The sequence below is a fragment of the Chlorocebus sabaeus genome, chromosome 5 (genome assembly GCF_047675955.1).
Source record: "Chlorocebus sabaeus isolate Y175 chromosome 5, mChlSab1.0.hap1, whole genome shotgun sequence".
Taxonomy (NCBI): domain Eukaryota; kingdom Metazoa; phylum Chordata; class Mammalia; order Primates; family Cercopithecidae; genus Chlorocebus; species Chlorocebus sabaeus.
The window spans coordinates 30,306,499-30,314,095 of NC_132908.1; the positions used below are offsets into that span (position 1 = coordinate 30,306,499).

The 7,597-nt window shown below is 37.0% G+C and overlaps 1 pseudogene; it reads left to right on the forward strand.

Annotated features, from left to right (window-relative positions):
- Positions 1-3,060: 3,060 nt before the first annotated feature.
- LOC140711628 (uncharacterized) overlaps positions 3,061-7,597 on the forward strand; it is a 7,890-nt pseudogene continuing 3,353 nt past the window's right edge.

Below are 7,597 nucleotides of genomic sequence, written 5' to 3' on the forward strand. Positions count from 1 at the left end.
AAGGAAATATCCTCAGATACAAACGAGAAAGTAGCCTTCTGAGAAACTTCCTTGAGATGTGTGAATTCATCTCACAGAGTTCCACTTTTCTCTTCATGAAGCCATTTGCTAAGATTGTTCCCGTGGAATCTGCAAAGTGATCTTTGGGAGGGCATAGAGGGCTATGGTGAAAAAGGAAATACCGTCAGATAAAAACTGAAAAGAAGCATTCTGAGAAACTGCATTGTGATGAGTGAATACAACTCACAGAGTTACGCTTTCCTCTTCACTGATCAGTTTGCTAACACAGTTTTCTTGAAATCTGCAATGGGATATTTCTGAGTACAATGAAGCATATGGTGACAAAGGAAATATCCTCCGATAAAAACGTGAAGGAAACTTTCTGAGAAATTGTTTTCTGATATGTGAATTCATCTCACAGAGTTACATCACTATTTCATTCAGCTGTTTGTTAGCCCTATTTTTGTGGATTCTGAGAACTGATATTTCGGATGGGTTTGAAGAGTATAAGGACAAAGGAAATATCCTCAGAGAAAAACTGGAATGAGCCTTTCTGAGAAACTGCTTTGTGATGTGTGAATTCTTCTCACAGAATTACACTTACGTTTCATGGAGCAGTCTATTACCACTGTCTTTGGGGTGTCTGAGATGGGATACCTTGGTTTACATTGAGGCCTACACTGATAAAGGAAATATCCTGAATTAAAAACGTGAAAGAGGCTTTCTGAGAAACTTCTTTGTGATATGTGAATTCGTCTCACAGAGTTACAACTTAGTCTTCATGAAGCACTTTGTTAACACTGTTTTTGTGGAACCTATAAAGTGATATTTCGTAGCGCTTTGAGGCCTATGGTGAAAAAGGAAATATCCACAGATAAAAATTGTGAAGAAGCGTTCTGAGAAACTGCATTGTGATGTGTGAATGCAACTCACAGAGTTACACTTTCCTCTTCATTGTTCAGTTTGCTAACACAGTTTTCTTGAAATCTGCAATGGGATATTTCTTACCACAGTGAAGCTTATGGTGACAAAGGAAATATCCTAAGATAAAAAAGTGAAAGAAGCTTTCTGAGAAAATGCTCTGTGATATGTGAATTCACCTCACAGGGTTACAACTTAGTCTTCATGAAGCAGTTTGCTAACACTGTTTTCGTGGAATCTGTACAGTGATATTTCAGAGCACTTTGAGGCCTATGGTGAAGAAGGAAATATCCACATATAAAAACTGCAAAGAAGCATTCTGAGAAATGGCATTGTGATGTGTGAATGCAAATCACAAAGTTACAGTTTTCTCTTCATTGATCAGTTTGTTAACACAATTTTCTTGAAATCTGCAATGGAATATTTCTTAGCGCAATGAAGTTTACAGTGACAAAGGAAATATCCTCAGATAAAAATGTGAAAGAAGCTTTCTGAGAAATTGCTTTCTGATATGTGACTTCATCTCACAGAGTTACATCACTATTTCGTGCAGCTGTTTTCTAGCCCTGTTTGTGGATTCTGAGAACTGAAGTTTTGGATGGGTTTGAAGAGCATAAGGACAAAGGAACTATCCTCAGAGAAAATCCAGAATGAACCTTTTTGAGAAACTGCTTTTTGATGTGAAAATTCCTCTCACAGAGTTACACTTACGTTTCATAGTGCAGTCTATTACCACTGTCTTTGGGGAGTCTGAGATGGGATACTTTGGTTTTCATTGAGGCCTATGCTAAAAAGGAAATATCCTCAATTAAAAACGTGAAAGAAGCTTTCTGAGTAACTTCTTTGTGATATGTGTTTTCGTTTCACAGAGTTCCAACTTAATCTTCATGAAGCAGTTTGCTAACACTCTTTTTGGAGAATCTGTACAGTGATATTTCAAAGCACTTAGAGGCCTATGGTGAAAAAGTAAATATCCACAGATAAAAACTGCAAAGAAGCATTCTGAGAAATTGCATTGTGATGTGTGAATGCAACTCACAGAGTTACACTTTTCTATTCATTGATCAGTTTGCTAACATAGTTTTCTTGAAATCTGTAATGGGATATTCCTTAGTACAATGAAGCTTACGGTGACAAGGGAAATATCTTTGGATAAGAATGTGAAAGAAGATTTCTGAGAAACTGCTTTGTGATGTGTGAATTCTTCTCACAGAGTTACACTTACGTTTCATGGAGCAGTCTATTACCACTGTCATTAGAGAGTCTGAGATGGCATAATTTATTTCGCATTGAGACCTACACTGAAAAAGGAAATATCCTCAATTAAAAACGTGAAAGAAGCTTTCTGAGAAACTTCTTTGTGATATGTGAATTCATCTCACGGAGTTACAACTTAATCTTCATCAAGCAGTTTGCTAACACTGTTTTCATGGACTCTAAAATGATATTTCATAACCCTTTGAAGCCTATGGTGAAAAAGGAAATATCCACAGATAAAAACTGTGAAGAAACGTTCTGAGAAACTGCATTGTGATGTGTGAATGCAACTCACAGAATTACACTTTTCTCTTCGTTGATCAGTTTGCTAAGAGAGTTTTCTTGAAATCTGCAATGGGATATTTCTTAGCTCAATGAAGCTTACGGTAACAAAGGAAATATCCTAAGACAAAATCATGAAAGAAGCTTTCTGAAAAATTGCTTTGTGATATGAGAATTCATCTCACAGAGTTACAACTTAATCTTCATGAAGCAGTTTGCCAACACTGTTTTCCTGGAATCTGTAAAGTGATATTTTGAGAGCTTTGGGGCCTATGGTGAAAGAGGAAATATTCACAGATATAAACTGTGAAGAAGCATTCTGAGAAATTGCCTTGTGATGTGTGAATGCAACTCACAGAGTTACAGTTTTCTCTTCATTGATCAGTTTGCTAACACAGTTTTCTTGAAATCTGCAATGGAATATTTCTTAGTTCAATGAAGCTTATGGTGACAAAGGAAATATCCTCAGATAACAACATGTATGAAGCTTTCTGAGAAATTCCTTTCTGATATGTGACTTCATCTCACAGAGTTATACCACTAGTTCGTGCAGCTGTTTTCTAGTCCTGCTTTTGTGGATTCTGAGAACTGATATTTCGGATGGGTTTGAAGAGTATAAGGATGAAGAAGTATCCTCAGAGAAAAACCGGAATGAACTTTTCTGAAAAACTGCTTTGTGCTGTGTGAATTCATCTCACAGAGTTACAACCACTCTTTCATGGAGGAGTTTGTTAGCGCTGATTTTGTGGAATATCAGAAGTGATGTCTTGGATATCATTGAATCCAAGGATGAATAATGCAATATTCTCAGACAAAAACTGCAGAGAAACCTTCTCAGAAACTGCTTTGTTGTGGGTGAATTCAGCTCACTGAGTTCCATCATTGTTTACATTGAGATGCTTGCTAACAGTGTGTTGGCAGAATCTGCAATGAGACACACGGGGGCGCTCTAAGATCACAAATATCCTCAATTCTAAAAAGAAAGAAGCTTTCTGAGAAACTGCTTTGTGAAGTGTGAATTCAACTCTCTGAGTTACACTTGTATTTCGTGGAGCCGTTTGCTATCGCTGTTTTTGTGGAATCTGAGAACTCATATTTCAGATCGCTAGGAAGACTATACGGCCAAAGGAAATATCCTCAGATACAAACGAGAAAGTAGCCTTCTGAGAAACTTCCTTGAGATGTGTGAATTCATCTCACAGAGTTCCACTTTCCTCTTCATGAAGCCATTCGCTAAGACTGTTCTCGTGGAATCAGAGAAGTGATCTTTGGGAGGGCATAGAGGGCTATGGTGAAAAAGGAAATATCGTCAGATACAAACTGAAAAGAAGCATTCTGAGAAACTGCATTGTGATGAGTGAATGCTACTCACAGAGTTACGCTTTCCTCTTCATTGATCAGTTTGCTAACACAGTTTTCTTGAAATCTGTAATGGGATATTTCTTAGCGCAATGAAGCATATTGTGACAAAGGAAATATCCTGCGATAAAAACGTGAAGGAAGCTTTCTGAGAAATTGTTTTCTGATATGTGACTTCATCCCACAGAGTTACACCACTACTTCATGCAGCTGTTTGCTACCCTGTTTTTGTGGATTCTGAGAACTGATATTTCGGATGGGTTTGAAGAGTATAAGGACAAAGGAAATATCCTCAGAGAAAAACTGGAATGAACCTTTCTGAGAAACTGCTTTGTGATGTGTGAATTCTTCTCACAGAATTACACTTACGTTTCATGGAGCAGTCTATTACCACTGTCTTTGGGGTGTCTGAGACGGGATAATTTGGTGTGCATTGAGGCTTACGCTGAAAAAGGAAATATCCTGAATTAAAAATGTGAAAGAAGCTTTCTGAGAAATTTCTTTGTGATATGTGAATTCGTCTCACAGAGTTACAACTTAGTCTTCATGAAGCAGTTTGCTAGCACTGTTTTCATGGAATCTACAAAGTGATATTTCGGAGTGCTTTGAGTCCTATGGTGAAAAAGGAAACATCCGCAGATAAAAATTGGAAAGAAGCGTCTGAGAAACTGCATTTTGATGTGTGAATGCAACTCACAGAGTAACACTTTTCTCTTCGTTGATCAGTTTGCTTTGTGATGTGTGAATTCATCTCACAGAGTTACACCTTTTTCTTCATGAAGTCGTTTGCTAACTCTGTTCTCGTGGAATCTGGAAATTAATATTTTGGAACACTTTGAGGGCTGTGGTAAAAAAAGGAAATATCCTCAGATAAAAACTGGAAAGAGGTGTTCTGAGAAACTGCACTGTGACCTGTGAATGTGATTCACAGAGTTACACTTTTCTTTACATTGATAAGTTTGCTAACACTGTTTTCTTAAAATCTGCAATGGGATATTTCTTAGCTCAATGATCCTTACTGTGGCAAAGAAAATATCCTTAGATAAAACTAGAAAGAAGCTTTCTGAGAAACTGCTTTGTGATATTTAAATTCATCTCACAGAATTACATTTACGTTTTTTGGAGCAGTGTATTACCACTGTCTTTGGGGAATCTGAAAAGGGATACTTTGGTACGCATTGAGGCCTGCACTGATAAAGGAAATATCCTAAATTAAAAACATGAAAGAAACTTTCTGAGAAACTTCTTTGTGATGTTTGAATTCATCTCACAGAGTTACAACTTAGTCTTCCTGAAACAGTTTGCTAATACTGTGTTAGCAAACCTGTGTTAACAAACTGATCAATGAAAAGTGTAACTCTGTGAGTTGCATTCACACATCACAATGCAGTTTTTTATAACACTTCTTCGCAGTTTTCATCTGTGAATATTTCCTTTTTCACTGTAAGCTTCATAGTGCTAAAAAATATCCCATTGCAGATTCCAAGAAAACAGTGTTAGCAAAGTGCTGAATAAAAAGAATAGTGTAACTCTGTGAGATGAATCACACATCAGAAAGCAGTTTCTCAGAATGCATCTTTTTGGTTTTTAACTGAGGATATTTCCTTTGTCACCATAGGCTTCAATGCACTCCCAAATATCCTATTGCATATTCCAAGAAAACAGTGTTAGCAAACTGCTCAATGAAAAGAATGGTGTCACTCTGTGAGATGAATTCACACATCACAAAGCAGTTTCTCAGAAAGCATCTTTCTAGTTTTTATCTGTTTATATTTCCTTTTTCACCATAGGCTTCAATGCGATCCAAAATATCCCTTCTCAAGTTCAACAAAAAGATTGCTACCAAACTGCTCCTTGAAAAGGATCATGTAACTCTGTGAGTTGAAGTAACACATCACAAAATGGTTTCTCAGAAAGCTTCTTTCTAGTTTTTATATGTGGATACTTCCTTTTCCACCATAAGCTTCAATGAGCTCCTAAATATCCCTTCTCAGATACCAGAAAAACAGTGATGCCAAAGTACTCCCTCAACAGAAATGTTTAACTCTATGAGATGAATGCACACATCTTGTTTTTATCTGAGGATATTTCCTTTGTCACCATAGGCTTCAACGCAATCCAAAATATCCCTTCTCAGATTCAACAAAAACAGTGCTACCAAACTGCTCCTTGAAAAGGATCGTGTAACTCTGTGAGATTAATCAACACATCATAAAGTGGTTTATCAGAAAGCTTCTTTCTAGTTTTTATAAATAGATATTTTCTGTTCCACCACTAACTTCAATACTCTCCAAAATATCTCTTCTCACACACCACAAAAACAGTGATGACAAAGTGTTCCCTCAACACAAACGTTTGACTCTGTGAGATGAATGCACACAACAAGAAGGAACTTCTCAGAAATCTTCTCTCCAGGTTTTACCTGAAGAATATTCCTTTTTCCCATTACGCCTCTATGCACTCCCAAATATCCCACTGCTGATTCCACAAAAACAGTGCTACCAAGCTGCGCAATGAAAAGAAAGGTTTAATTCTCTGAGACAAATTCACCCATCATAAAGTATTTTCTCAGGAAGCTTCTTTCCAGATTTTTTCTGAGGATATTTCCTTTTTCACCATAGGTTTCAATGTACTCCAAAGTATCCCTTCTCTGACACCACAAAAACAGTGATGCCAGACTGCTCCCTCAACAGAAACGTTTAGCTCTATGAAACCAATGAACATATCACAAAGGAATTTCTCTGAAAGTTTCTCTCCAGTTATTACCTGAAGTGTTTTCTATTTTCACCTTATACTCCATGCACTCCAAAATATCCCCCTGCTGATTCCACAAAAACAGTGCTAACAAACTCCTCTATAAAAATGAATTATGTAACTCTGTGAACTAAATTGACCCATCACGTAGTATTTTCTCAGGAAGCTTCTTTCTAGTTTATATATGAGGATATTTCCTTTTCCACCAAAGGCTTAAATGTGTTGCCAAATATCCCTTCTCAGACACCACAAAAACAGCGATGCCAAACTGCTCCCTCAACAGAAACGTTTAGCTCTATGAGATGAATACACACATCACAAAGGAATTTCTATGAAAGCTTCTCTCCAGTTTCTAACTGAAGATATTTCCTGTTTCACCACTAGACTCTACGTGCTCCCGAATATCCCTTTGCAGATTCCACAAAAACAGTGTTACTAAACTGCTCAATGAAAAGAAATGTGTAACTTTGTGAGTTGACTTAACACACTGCAAAACTGTTTCTCAGAAAACTTCTTTCTAGTTTAATTCTTGGAATATTTCCTATTTCACTGTTGGCTTCAATGTGCTCCCAAATATCTCTTCTCGGATACCACAAAAACTGTGATGCCGAACTTCTCAATCAACAAAAAGATTAAACTCTATGAGATGAAAATCATTTCTTGATAAGCTTCTCTCCAGTTTTTATCTGAAGTTATTTCCTTTTTCATCATAAGTCTCTAGGATCTCCCGAATATCCCTTTGCAGATTCCATAAAAACAGTACTACCAAACTGCTCCATGACAATAATCGTGTAAACTGTGATATGAATTCACAAATCACAAAGTAGTTTCTCAGAAATCTTCATTCTAGTTGTTGTCTGAGGATATTTTCTCTGTCACCCAAAGCTTCGATGCCCTGCAAAATATTCCATTGCTGATTCCAAGATAACTCTAAACAGTTTGCTCAATGAAAAGAACAGTGTAACCCTGTGAGATGAATTCCGCCATCACAAAGCAGTTTCTCAGAAAGCTTATTTTTGGTTTT